Below are 14249 nucleotides of genomic sequence, written 5' to 3' on the forward strand. Positions count from 1 at the left end.
GGTTAAACTTGGATGAAGGAAAGTAAGAGGTGGTGGAAGTCGAGAGTTAATTGGTCCAGTGCCCGTCCTGAATCACTGCTGCTCAAATAGATCCTGCCATAATTTTATCGAAAGCGAATGCACTACAGACTAGACCGCACCTTTGATTAAATACTAGATCACATGTTTAAATAAATACTAGACCGCACGTTTAAATAAAGATGTTTACTGCATATATAACTACAGAAATTTGTCAAACTAAAAAGATGTAGTGCAGGTAAATAACTAAAAGCAGCTATAGAGTGTGATCTTGTTTCAAAAATGTGTTAAGAAGTGGTGATCTTTACTCATTGGCCATCGGGGGAAATACGTCTCCGTTTTATGAATGAGATAACATTAAACATGCAGCGGATATGGGGGAAAAGACGTGATTTGCCATTTTCACAGTTTTATTGACGTCACTGATTTCAAAGTTCGCTCTGGCCTTGTGCTAAACTCCTCTGCTTTTCTCTGAGAGTTTCAAACACAAAGAGCACATCACAGCACTTCTAAAACTCTGCACTCTCTGACTACACTGAGCTGCTTTTCTTGTATTTCCGATGCAAGAAAGTGAGCGAAATAAAATCTAATCTTGAATCAATTGAAACTTAAAATTTGATTAATCGATTAAGTCGATTTTTTGCACAGCCCCACGATTTAAACATATTCTATTGTCTAAAGAACGTTTTTTTAATTTTTTTATTATTATCATCGTGGTATCGAGTCTGTTCTTTAGTGTTAATATCAAGTTTGAAATTTAGTATCGTAACAACACAAGCCAAAATGTGTCTAACTCACACACTAGTTATGAATTGACACATGAAAGTAAACAAAATAAACACTTTTATTTTGTTAAATCAGTGTTTAAACTACCAGAAAAATTCCTTCCTTGTTTGTAAATTGTACCTGCATTTTGGAGGTTTTAGAATTCACTGCTACTTCCTGTATTTTCCAACATTTTTTTCTACTTTTCTTCACAAACCGTCATTGGACTGATCTAAAATTGTGATAAATACTTAGGTACTATCTCATATTAATTGTCGAATGCGCCTTAAGTTACTCGTGGTCCTTTTGTATCCTGACAAAGCAAATGTCACCAAAATACAAAATGTGACTCCGATGATGCGAGACGTCCCTTAATATAAAGACACAGTGCCGTAGCTATGGTGACAAGCTGTTTTAAGTGGACAAAATATATTTCAAAGATGAAACGAGCCGACTTTTGGCACTTTCACAGTGTAATGTGGTGTAATAGCAGTAGCCACAATAGATCAGTTGAAATATAAAATGTCGGGCGCTGGAGATATCTGCCAACTTCCTCCCAGCGCACGGTTAAGAAAGAGGAAATCTACATACGACAAAAAAGGGTGACATTTCGCTGTTACAACTCCTGGAGTCTGGGTTGCTATAGCGACCAAGTCTGGTTAGTTTTTTTGTTTGTTTTTATAATCCTCAAATGCATAAATTGTAACTGGAATTGAACATTTTGCATCAAATCTTGGATAAGGTTTGAACTGGTAAACATCTGGTTAAGGAGCAATGAGCACTATGTAACTTTTCTGGTGGAGATTCCGGCTGCTTGTCTCCATGGAGATGCTATTGCTTTACATGTAAATTTCCACAGTATGGCATTCAACTTATCGCTCTTGAACTGATTACTGAAAAATACCTTGAAAAACCTGTATTCTTATTGTGACTGTGATCGCCTGTCTCCGCAAACCTGACCTGTAAATCAGTCTGGTAACGCAGATACACACAGAGAGGTTTAGAGATAGTTTAATGCTATACTGTGCAACATTCCAGGCGAGTAATCATTTCTAATTTCATTTCCTTTTTATGCTTTTTGTTCATTGAAGGGTTGATTATGTAACTTTTCTGGTGGGAATCCGCTGCCTGGTTTTCCCCAAGGAGATGTTATTACTTGACTAAAATGTTCCTTAGTAAATGCATCTATTTACTGTTTTTTTTACTTACTATTTAATTTACATCTTGTGCATTTAAATAGCTCAAAAATACCTTGATAAAGACGCGTTCTTACGGTGATCGGGCTTGCAAACTTGTCCCGCTAGTCTCCATGGAGCCAGTTTAATCTTCCAGGAGACAAACATGCACCGGGTCCTAAACCTGAAAAGTGACATATTTAGATCACCGTGTTACCTTTTATTGTTTTGAAAATGCTATATTCACCAGAAAACAACTTACGTTTTATAAGGGGTCCAAATAATGTCCGGGAGAAGTCACAAAATTATTGAAAAATCTAAAACCTCTTAAAAAACTGATTTTGCATAATACTCTCTCTTTAAATACAGTTATAATTGATATTCAGGCACAGAAAGAACTTACCAAAATATAAATACATTGTGTAAATAGCTAAGTAGCACGGCCTCTACCCTGGACTAAAAGTGCGGTCAATACAAAATGGCACGGAGCATTACTTGTGTCATTAGCGGTGGCGGTCTGTCTGCTCGCTGGATCGTTAGCGTATCCATCTTAGCGTCTAGACAAGTCTCTCCGGTGAAATTATGCCCTCACTTCAAACATTTATCAATTCTCAGATGTGGGCTGTCTATCTGCCGGTCTCATATATGCGTTCTCTCACTGTGCATCCAAACACATGTGCATTACAGACCTGGAAATCACGCGTGAGTTATCGTGGCCTTGGACCCAAAATGGCTCCCACGAGAACGAGAGTAATGTGGACTCCAGTTTCCACAGGCCATTTCCTGAAAGCCTCGCTTGAGTGGTGTTTGTGGTTGTAAGCCTGGAAAAACAACATATATGATTTCATTTATTTAATCGTTTATTTGTATTTTTTAGCTTTTCATTTCATATCAAGCTGTAGGCAAAAACGTGTCAAGAAGGTCATTTGACATCTCCCAGGTTCAGCCCATAACTACGTCACATTTACTCCCACATGGCAATTTTCCATTTTCCATCAGCATGATACAAAACAATACACTACAACTTCACAAACCTGACACAATGTACAATAGTTTGATTAGAGAAATGCATGACTGTGTTGTTTTAGTGCTCTGAAGTGGGAATGGAGTGTAAGGGGAGCAAGGGAATGACAAGCTCAGAGCGTCAAAAAACTGAAACTTTTTATGTTAATATATTGTTTTTGGCAAATCTAGCATTTTCAAAACAATAAAAGGAAACATGGTGATCTAAATATGTTATGTGTTAGCAGTTAATACCACATAGAAGTGTAATACTCCCTCTTAAAGTAAAAAAAAAAAAGCAAAAAATATATGTGGGTTCTGTAATTATTGAAAAAGTTAAACAAATTTTTATTTTTATTTTCGTTATATAAATTTGATATATGTTCATTATATTTGTTATAAAAGTCATAAGATCAAATCTCATCAAAGGCACAAGCACATAACATATGATTGATATAATAATTGTTACACATTTTTTATTTTAAAGGTATTCTGAACATCCTTTTCCAACAATATAGTCGCATACGTAGCTCAATGTGCATAAATATTCTTTCCTCCAGACTCGACTACTGCAATATCCTCGTGTACTGTCCCCTATCCACAGATATCCAAAAACTACAATATGTTCAAAACTCTTCGGCGCACGTTTACACCTCCACATTACACCAGTTCAAGATTCTCCTGATCACCTAGAAACTGTTAAAACACTGATAAAAACCCACCTTTTCCACATCACATACAACGTCCAGTAATATTTTTGGGTTACCCTGCAGTACTTCATGGTCTTTGAGTCTCTTGAAAAGTCCTATATAAAACGTATGAATTATTATTAGTATTTACTGCGTATGCAAAAAAACAGCCATGAGGTCAAAGGTCATGGGACAAGTCTAACCTATATGCACGAACTGTTTCTTCAGCTATAAATTTAGGTGCAGGGTTAGCGGTGTAACATCAATATCACATGTGCGTTTTCACTGTCAGGACAATAAATTCAATCTGTCAGGAGCCGAGTAAATGAAGTAAGTAAAGTAAATCATTGGGAGCTATGGATTTTATAACAACAAGACACCGTTTTATGTAATTTAGCCAAAATATTAGGTAAATTTGTCATCTTAAAAACAGACGTGAATAGATTGTCCTGACTCCAGCTCTAGCCAAACGTCAGACGGCGAACATGCAGCGCTAGCGATGAGGAAAAGTTCAATCTTGTGGCCTGTATTTAATTTATAACATTATATATTAGCGCTGGTGTGGATCAATAGAAAGCATGCTCGTCCCACAGATAATCAATACGGCTGCTGGCAAGGCACTCCTCCATTCCTCCACGGGTCCTGTCACACTCCCCTTCCCCCATGTGCACTACTACTACTACTACTACTACTATTCCTGCCGCTATTACGACGAATACTGCTACTACTACGACAAAACTAATGTGCAAATAATCAAATAGATATGAAATGGTGTTGTAGAATAATTTGAAATCGTCAGAGAGTTGGAAAAGGAGGCACGAGGCTGGAGTTCTAACGTTATTTCCCTTCGGTTCAGGACCCGGAGACATGAAACCTTGAGACATTGTCATATTGGTGCTGTCCCGTCCGGCGATACTTCCATCGTAGGGACTATTTTACCTCTCATAACGTAGGCTAAACAGACTTAAATACCTACTTCCTCCTTTTGCAGTTTGGAAATCACATAAACCAGCTTTAAGTACTTTAACCTTAAGTAAAACAAACAACTAAAAATACCACAAAAAGCATCATCTCTTTTACAAATCACCTGCTCCTTTCATAAAAACTTTACAAGCTCGTTTGTCATGCCAGACCTTCCCGATTCCACTTTGTACTAACACAAAAATAACTCTGGGTTTTAGATAGCACAAGACAAACAACGTATCCCAAGAATAACGAGCCTGAAATCTAGGGAGAAACATAAAAATATACACAAAAATGCAAAAGCAAGCTAATATTGACTTAGAGCTTTTGCAGATCAGCTAAAGTGTCTAAAAGATCTAAGATGGCTGCCAGATAAACACTTGCCACTGATTATATTTTATCTCTGGATCCACCTTAGTGTGATCATCTTCTTTCCGCTCTCATTCGGCGCTCCTTATCCCACCCCCGCGTTTGCCTGGGCCGCTCCCATGGGTGCCCCGGTGCTCTCATTACAGGCCCGCAGCACAGTGACGTACACGGAGAAGGGGGGTATCCTAGGAGGGCTTCCCCGGCTATAGCACGCAGGCTCCTCTCCTCCGCCGCTACTGTACACGTGCGAGCCGGGGCGAGCGTGACGTAGCGGGGGTATCGCGCAAAGCTACTGAAATATGAATTTGTGTGATGTATTATTGAAGTATAGCGAGGAAAAGTACACGGATTGATGGGGGCGTGTGAAAGGGAGATGCGACGGGTTGTTTTTTGTGGTGCTGCAAGGGGTTTTTGGTGGTTGTGATCAAAAAGTGAGCTATTATAAGCAAGGACAGTGTGGAATTTTAAAGGTTTTACGTAAGTTATGTAACAGCAGCTACGTGTTGGGTACTTGGTGTAGGTGAACGCAGATCAAGAGCGAGCCAGGGTTGATTTTCACGAGCCAGGAAATTCAAGTAAAACTGGAAAATAAACAGAATAAAATGTCATACTACATTTTCACGGTCTTTTCAAATGCTAATTATCAAAGCACATGAACAGGGGTATTACTGTGCTAATACACTGTGCTCCTGAGCTAGTAAGATCATGGGTAAAGTCTAATGCCTGGTAATAATGTGTGCAAAAATTATCTCTACAACAAAGCTTATAAAATGTATTAAAGTTACCAAACACTTGTTGAACTTATAGTCATTGCTTTCGAAGGTTTAGGTAAGATTTTAAACCCAAAACGACACAATTTTAGCATAAAACACTAACAAATTATTATTTAATTTAGATTATGACACACATTTACTGTGGGCAGAACAACAGTAGCTCACAAGTTAAAGCTGCACCGTGCAACTTTTCAGCTCGTGTCCGTGGAGAGAGGGTTATTGCTTTACTTAAAAACTTCGACAGTGTGTTTTTATTGTTCTAAAACAAAGTGACAAACATGCATTCTTACTGTAAACGGGGTCACCTCTTCTGAGATCTGACATGTAATTTGGCCTGTGGTGCAACCGTCTTGTCTCCATGGAGATAAACTAATTTAACGCCACGAGAGTTGCATTGGTTAAATTGTGGAGATGCATCGTTTGACTGATATATCGGGCTGATATTTGCACTTTTTTAGCATAATCGTCCTTAAATCTCCAGCGCAGGCTCATATTCTCTTTTGGCACCAACTAAATAAAAACTCGCCAGAAATAAAACTCTTTACAGATCTGACTTTTGACTTGGCCTGGTAACATCACCTGTTTGTCTTTATGGTTTGTCTTTATAGGCAAAGCAATAACGTCTTCATGAAGAACAACAGATGGCCATGACCTTCCACTAGACGCGTTACACGGTGCACCATAAGCCACAGTTTCTACTCCAAGCTCGATGTTTACGACCATGTGTTCTTACGGGGCATCTAAAATCATAAATAAACACGACACACTCACAAAAAACATCAACAATTTGCAAAATAGCCAAAAAAAAATCACTCACGCCCTGATGTTCCTGCCTGTGTAGATACATGAAGAATACCTGTCTATACAACGTTTGCTCCATTTTTATACTTATTTGCATATGCTCCGTGTGCACAATATGTTCCATCTGTATTTTTTGAGAATATGTGGCGTTCTGGGACTAAACCTAAGCGTGGTTATGTATTGCCGGTCATGGATTTCAATTAGTATGTCCCTGTACTGTACAAGTCCCACTGCGCTACACATGTGCTCAGCAGGGACGTGTAATATAGGCAAGCTAATTGTGAAGCGTGAACTAACATGCCTGACTGTGCTGGAGGTTTGGTAAATATATATGTCAATGCTGTGTGGATGGATAGATGGTATAATGGAGAAAGGTTATGAAAGCCGCATTGATAAACCATTAACTAAGATTGAATTTATAGTGAGAAGAAGAAAAAAAACATGCATATGAATTGTAGTGATGTGCCCAAGGATTTAAATACCTCCTCCCTCCTTTCAGTTGTAGAATGTAAATGGGAAAAATATGCAAAATTGACATGGATTAGTGAAAAAATGTAACTACTATACGATTATTGGAATTAGCTAAACATTGGTATTGCTCTGCTACAAAGACACTGCGATAATGCCAAGGTTTAGGTGCGCTTTATTGTCCTGGTAGTGGAATTTGTTTTCTGCATTTGACCCATTCTTCAGAGCCGCTGGGGCAAACTGTCAGGAGCAGTTGGGACGCATCTCCAGATCTTGAGCTAGGCTTGGTTAGTACAAACATGAAGTATTATTGTTAAAGGAATTGCGTTTCAGTGCTGTACTGAGAGTGCCAGTTCAGTCCTTGTTATCTTAACCTACATCATTAGAGGTATAATACTCCCTACAACTGAAAAAAAGCATGGCCAGACCAGACTGTGACCAGACTGTGGACGAGTATCAGTGTCTTGAGGGTTCATGTCTCCGGGTCCTGGGTCCTGATGGTGAATAAACTTCTCTTGTATTAGAATCTCAGCCTCATTTCTCTTTTTTCAACTCAGGCTACTTCAATTTATTCTACAACAACTATCAAAATAATCAGTAAACGTGTCTAAAAGACGTTTTAAAAAGTAGATTTTGAATTGATCGTGATACAAATGTAAGACAAATAAGAAAATCGTATTGTCATAAACTACTAGAACTTTAAAATGAACTGTCTGTGGCACTGTTTCCCAAACCACAGACAGGATGACAAACCTCAGCCTCCGTAAACAGCAGAGGTATCCCAGCATCCTCTCTTCAGACACAAACCAGCCCGAGTCCTTATCCCTCCAGACTGATGAGAACCAAAGCTTTCAGAGCCCAACCCAAATCCATTTGTGCCATGTTTAATATGGCTCTGCCCGTAATTCTCGCAGCTGTGGCCACAAACATGTGGGCCAAGCAAAATGGGCTCTTTACATCAGCCATGCAATCATCCCATCTTTATCAATTATTCACGTGCGTATTTATCAAAACGGAAACATATGGAAATGAGTTACAAGTGAAATTAATTAGTTGAACCATTTTTTTCTACAAACGCATCACTTGTGTTCAGGTCCAACTAAAACATGCCCTGCCAATCCATCAGTTCATTAAAAAAGTGCGGCAAAATTCCCAAAATGGTTAATATCTCTATAATCTGACCATGTACGTGAGCCAAACTGCCCTCACAAGAGAAACAACTGCACACTGCAATAACTATGCAGAAAAAAGTACTAGGAAAGTGTGTATTTTTATGAAAAAACACACTAAATACACATCCAATTCTTATGCTAACTCACTACATACTTTGCTGTTGCTGTTGTTGTGAAATAAATCCCTAAAATCTAAATGAAATAAGTTTTGGTGAACTAACACAACATCTACTAAACGACTAAATGACTGTAGAGCTACTTGGGTTGGAGGTGTCCATGAACAAAGATCTATCAGTGTTAAATAAATGCATCTCCACCGCAACAGCAGAACCATCAGCCTCTTCATTTTACCAGTGTATATAGAGAACAATTTCCCAAACAGATCCATGGAGACGCACACTTGGCAATGTGGGTTAAGTGCCTTGCCTCTGGACATAACTGGTCCCCCACTGGAGCATCTGATATTCCCAGCAGTCTCCAGTCCAAGTACTAACCAGCCCTGGCTCTGGTTATGTTCTGAGATCAGATGAGATTGAATCATCTCCAATTACAATATTTTCTAGACTATACGTTGCTCCAGAGTATAAGTTACACCAGCGAAAAATGCATAATATGAAGAAAAAAAACATATAAGTCGCACTGGACTATAAGCCGCATTTTTTGGGGAGATTTATTTTACAAAATCCGAGACCAAGAACAGACATTTTATCTTTAAAGGCGAGTTACATATAAGTCACGTCTGAGTATAAGTCGCCCCCCTGGACAAACATACAACAAAAAGTGTGACTTATAAGCCGGAAAAATGGTACCTGCGCCTGACTTATTTCCGTTTAAGTCTTTCGTGGTTTCAATTTTCCCAACCCCAGAACTTGTGTTTCTTGAATACATCCATTGTACCTTTGTGATGGCCATACCTTAGATGTTCCGGACAGTAGCCCTTTCGCTTTCATCTGTGGACAATACAAAGCCGTAGCCACGCCATCGCCGACTGCCTGCTGGCCTCTTGAAATCCCTCAAACTCAAATTTCAATGGCGAGCGGCCCACACCCCTGCCACCCCTACCGGCGCACTTCAAAAAACGGATTCAACAGAGGTCTACAAAGGGAAATAAAGATGGAGGGATGGGTGATGAGTGATAGAGGAACAGAATAGGTTATGTTCACGTGACACCGCAACAGTGTAGAAGCCCCATAGTTTCAAATTGAGCTGGAGGAAAAGCCAGAATTCTATGACGGAATTTGTTGTTTAAAGACACTGTATGTAATTTTGACCGTCATACAAACACGAATAACAAAACTAGTTTATTTTAATGGGTCCAAAGTTATTCCTCACTTATTTTATGCATCCTGAGCATCCTAACTATTCGCTGCGATGAGTTTCTTGAGAACTTTTCCAAACTTTAAGAGCTCAGAGCAGAGAGTCAACAATTAGCATGCTAATTGTGAACAGCCTAGCTTTATAATTAAATGCAGACACTACACAGTCGACTTATACAATATATCTGTACTCGGGCATGACAAATTGAAAAATAATTGGGTACAGGGCCTTTATTTTTCTGATTGCAGACTTGTTGACCTGGTTTATGGTTAATATATCACTTATTACTGCAAATATCCACATGAAACAACAACTGGCACAAGTTCAACTTCGTCTCTGTCAGCACAGTTGAAAGGACTTTAAGTTTAGATATTTATTTCAAAAACAGTGAATCTCGCATTTAGTTATATAGGCTCCTGCTCTCCAACTTCAATTATGACGTCATCAAATTATAAAACCTGAATGCAGCCTATTGACACCTTTCAAATCGATGTCAACAACATTTCCTGGGGTGCAGAAGCTAGCTGGAGGCACTGCTCTGACTGAACCCTGTTGCACAAGACTTGAAACACAACTTGACCATAAAGAACTGACTTAGTTGGAGCTACAACACGTCAGCTGATCTTGGACTGTTAAACGAATCCTTTTCATACAACATTACAGTCACAGGCTAACTAGCATTAGCCAACAGTTTTTCACCAAACACCTAAATAGAATCATGAATACTGTATTGCTCCTAAAAAATGTGTTGTTTAAATCGATTTGTAGTTTTCAGATGTCTCTCGTCTGGCCTGGGAACGCCTTGGCATCCCACTGGAGGAGCTGGAAGAAGTGTCTGGGGTGAGGGAAGTCTGGGAGTCCCTGCTTAGACTGCTGCCCACGCGACCCGGCCCCGGATAAGAGGAAGAAAATGGATGGACGGATAGTTTTCAGACAATCTAAAAACTCATTGGGCTGTGTTTGCAAAGGTGTGGATTGTTTCGCGACGGTAACTGCTGAACATTCCTTCGTAGACATACATGCAGTCGCCCCACCAGCGTGATGTCATTGCAAAGGTTTTAATCTGTTGGAAAAATAATCAGGCACAATGCACTTTAACCGACAACCTTGTACGACTCTCCGCGGTCTTGTTTACTTTGTCTGTAAGCCATTGCATAATGAGGAGAAATCTCTGCTAATACAATGTAACGCACAGATGCTAACTGTACAGCTAACAGTGTGAAAAGGGAACTGTAGAGTACATAAAATTAAAATTGCCTAAATTTAGTGGATTACACGAGTCTGTCTAAAGTGTCACATCTTTATATACATTTTCCAAAGGTTTTAATTTGATTCTTGAAAATATTTCTAACTGATTTCAATACTTATTTATTTTTCATTTTGAATTATTCGCTACAAAATCAATTTCTATCAAAGGCAGGAATAATTTGTTAGTTGTGTTTCATTAGATCAAAAACGGAAAATGGTAAAAGACAACTGAATTATGTCAACTGGACAAACGTTTTTAAGAGTGAAAGCCAATTCAAATGAAAAAAAACAAAAAACAACAAAGAATATTGAGCCTTATTTTGAAGGCTACTGCATATTTTTCCAACTACACCACAAAATATCAAACAAGAAACAGGTTTTCAGACTAATAGCAAGATCGTTTCATAATTATATCAAAAAGGAAAAGCTACAAATCTATTTTAGATCCCTGAACTTGCATTTTTCTGTTTAAATCTTCATTTTTCTGTTTAAATAAAGTTGTTGTAATTTATTTTTATGAGCCTTATTATAATTCTTGGTGGTTTTCAGATTCTAGACTCGCCAGATTTTCTTACTGATTACACTGTACTTAAAATATTCAAGAAGTAAATGCACAAATGTTTAACTTGAACGTTTCTATTACGACCCCCATCTGGGCTAAATACTATCGGCCTATAGGCTGATGTGAGGGCATCCAGTGTAATTATGGCTGACATTATGGTTGCTAAGTAACAGTTATAAAATTACCTTTATGTCATATCTGCTGCTCGTGTCCAAACAGGAAGGAAAAAATAAAAAATAACAAGAAAAAAATAGTCAAGATTCTCAGTAAAATGTTAAATATGATTCTGTTAACTACATGTGAAATGAACTGTCAGACCTGTCATGCGCTCTTTAACGTGTCTGCTCCTCGATCCCCTGTGAGCGCCGGCGTCATGAGCACCGCGCTGTGATTAAGAGTGAGGCTTTGACCCCGGCCGCCCGCACCATCTCGTTTCTCTGTTGTCACTCACTGGATTTATGACTCTCTTACACTATTATCCATTCTCCCATCTGTAAGACTGCTGCTGCCCACCGCCTATTGTAAACACGTCACCCCCCCCCGTGACATTATCATAACAAGTGTGCGCCACCATCCCTCACAGTATGGCACAGTGATAAGAGGCTCTGACAAGTATCCGCCACCATCAATCACACGGGCTGCATGTATATGATGTTATAGTGTGGTCTTCTTTCAGTAAAAACGATTTTCATTTGAACGAGATATTGGTATTCAGAGGGGAGTAATGATCCAGTATTCACAGTGACAAGGTTGCCTTCCAGGACGTCCCAGACCTTTCTGTGCAGAGCTTGCGTCTTCTTCCTGTGTCTGGGTAGGTTTTCTTCAGATATACTCTCCCACATGCACAATAAACAAAAACGCCTCCAGTTAAGGTGGTACTGACCAAGCCCAGCTCAAGATCTGGAGATGGGCTATGTCAGGGGCGTCAAACTCATTTTCACCGAGGGCCACATCAGCAAAATGGCCGCCATCAAGGGCCAGATGTAACTGTGCATCAGTGTAAATGTCACTAAATGTAACCGAATGTCGACGTAGACTGTACTGACCCCGTCTCATAACACCAAAAACATACATTTTTTTCTCCTCAAAGCACAAACTTGTGTTCACCTTCACCTTTCTTCCTCCCAAGCCAACAATTTTCTTCTTCATGAACATTTTGTGATGATTATTTGCAAATATTTCTCAGTTCCACTTGCTGGGAAAATCTCATTAGTTTATTGTCAGTGCACACATTAAAGCAGTGTAGACTTATTTTAAAATGACGGTCATGCCTTTTAATCTTCTTGCGGGCCATATAAAATGATGTGGCGGGCCGCATTTGGCCTCCGGGCCTTGAGTTTGACACATGTGGACTATGTGAACAATATACTAATGTTATAAAGGTGCAGAACGTTCTGTTTTCCCATGGTCATATATCACACCAAGGGAAAGTAACAGCTATGTTCTGGTCATTTTAGTTAAGGCCACATATCTTATCTGTAGCCTCTTTCATTACAGGAATGTGTGACCCCCCCCCCCCCCCCACCCCACTCTAGGAGGGTTATACGACTCTGATGCGATCACATTGTTCAACTTTGCTTTAAATTTCTTATCTATAGAATGCGTAACCTTCACTCTGGGCGTAATATAAAACACTGGTACAATCTCACCTTGTTCAGACTCTGCACGAGACTCTGCTTTAGGCACAGCTTAGGACAGTACTCACTAGACTCTGCTTTGAATTTAGCTGAACGCTGCCTTTAACCCGACTGTATCGCTTTAACTGACGATAAAGATCTACAGAACGATCCGCGAGCCTCTGCGTCTGTTCTTCATGCAACAAAACAGGAACAGACAGTTACTCCTGATAAGTGGCCCCTGCGGCATTGAAGGATGAGACAAATAAATTTCACCCAAGAGGGATTAGTAAAGTCATAGTACATTTACTCTGTTATGGTTAGACCTACCTTTGTACAAATCATCTCACAAGTATTTGAGTATATAAGTCTACAAGTAACAATATTACGTCATTTGAATTGGCCTAGTCAATGACAGCATGATCTATTCTTTGAAAATACTTCCACTAAGAACTTCTTTCTACATTATAACCATGTGTTACTCATTATTGCATCATGTCACACATCTAAATAAATATCCGTGTGGTAATCTTATAACCCAAAACGTAGCTGCCATTGTGCTGTTGGGCAAGACGCTCAAATTGTCTGTGTAAATGCAATGTGTGAGGTCTGTATTCACTGGGGTATAAACGCAGAAGTTTATCTATAAAAAGACTGTTCTTCACACCTCACTTGTTTGAGCCGTTAACGTTCATCTCTGGGTGAAACCGTATCTTCCCCGGGTGTACGTCGGCATCTCCACTTGCACTTTCCATCACTCTTTCTATCTTCTCAGATGTTTTTCTGGGCTTTTTTGTTCAACTTTCCAGTCGACCGATCGCGTCTGAAACAGTTGTCGTTGGAGGAGTGTACGTCTGTCATATCTGGAGCTCCTGCAGAGACTGGAACACAAACAAAAAAGGTGTAAATGTAGAGGGACAGCTCATAATTCCAGCTGAGGGGAGCAGAGCAGAGCTGATCTGATCTGACACACGGAGATGGAAATGATTTGGGTAAATAAAAATGACAGGCGCACTACTAAGTCAAGTTCCACGCACAAGTCAAATTCTCACATTGTCAGATATAGAGAAGTACACTGCAAAAAGTAAATTTAGGAAAGAGAAAAACATATGTCTGGATGTTGCCTTTCAAAACATGACATATTTTAATGCATTACTTATTAGGGATGAAATATTCTCTGTATCATAACCGTTACCAAAAAATACCATGATCTGACGGTGTACTGTGGAGTTGTGTATTTTATAACAAAGAACTTCTCAAGTTAAAAAGTGTTAGTATATTGTTCCTTATATATGTATATTATGCCCTACT

The sequence above is a fragment of the Periophthalmus magnuspinnatus genome, chromosome 8 (genome assembly GCF_009829125.3).
Source record: "Periophthalmus magnuspinnatus isolate fPerMag1 chromosome 8, fPerMag1.2.pri, whole genome shotgun sequence".
Lineage (NCBI taxonomy): Eukaryota > Metazoa > Chordata > Actinopteri > Gobiiformes > Gobiidae > Periophthalmus > Periophthalmus magnuspinnatus.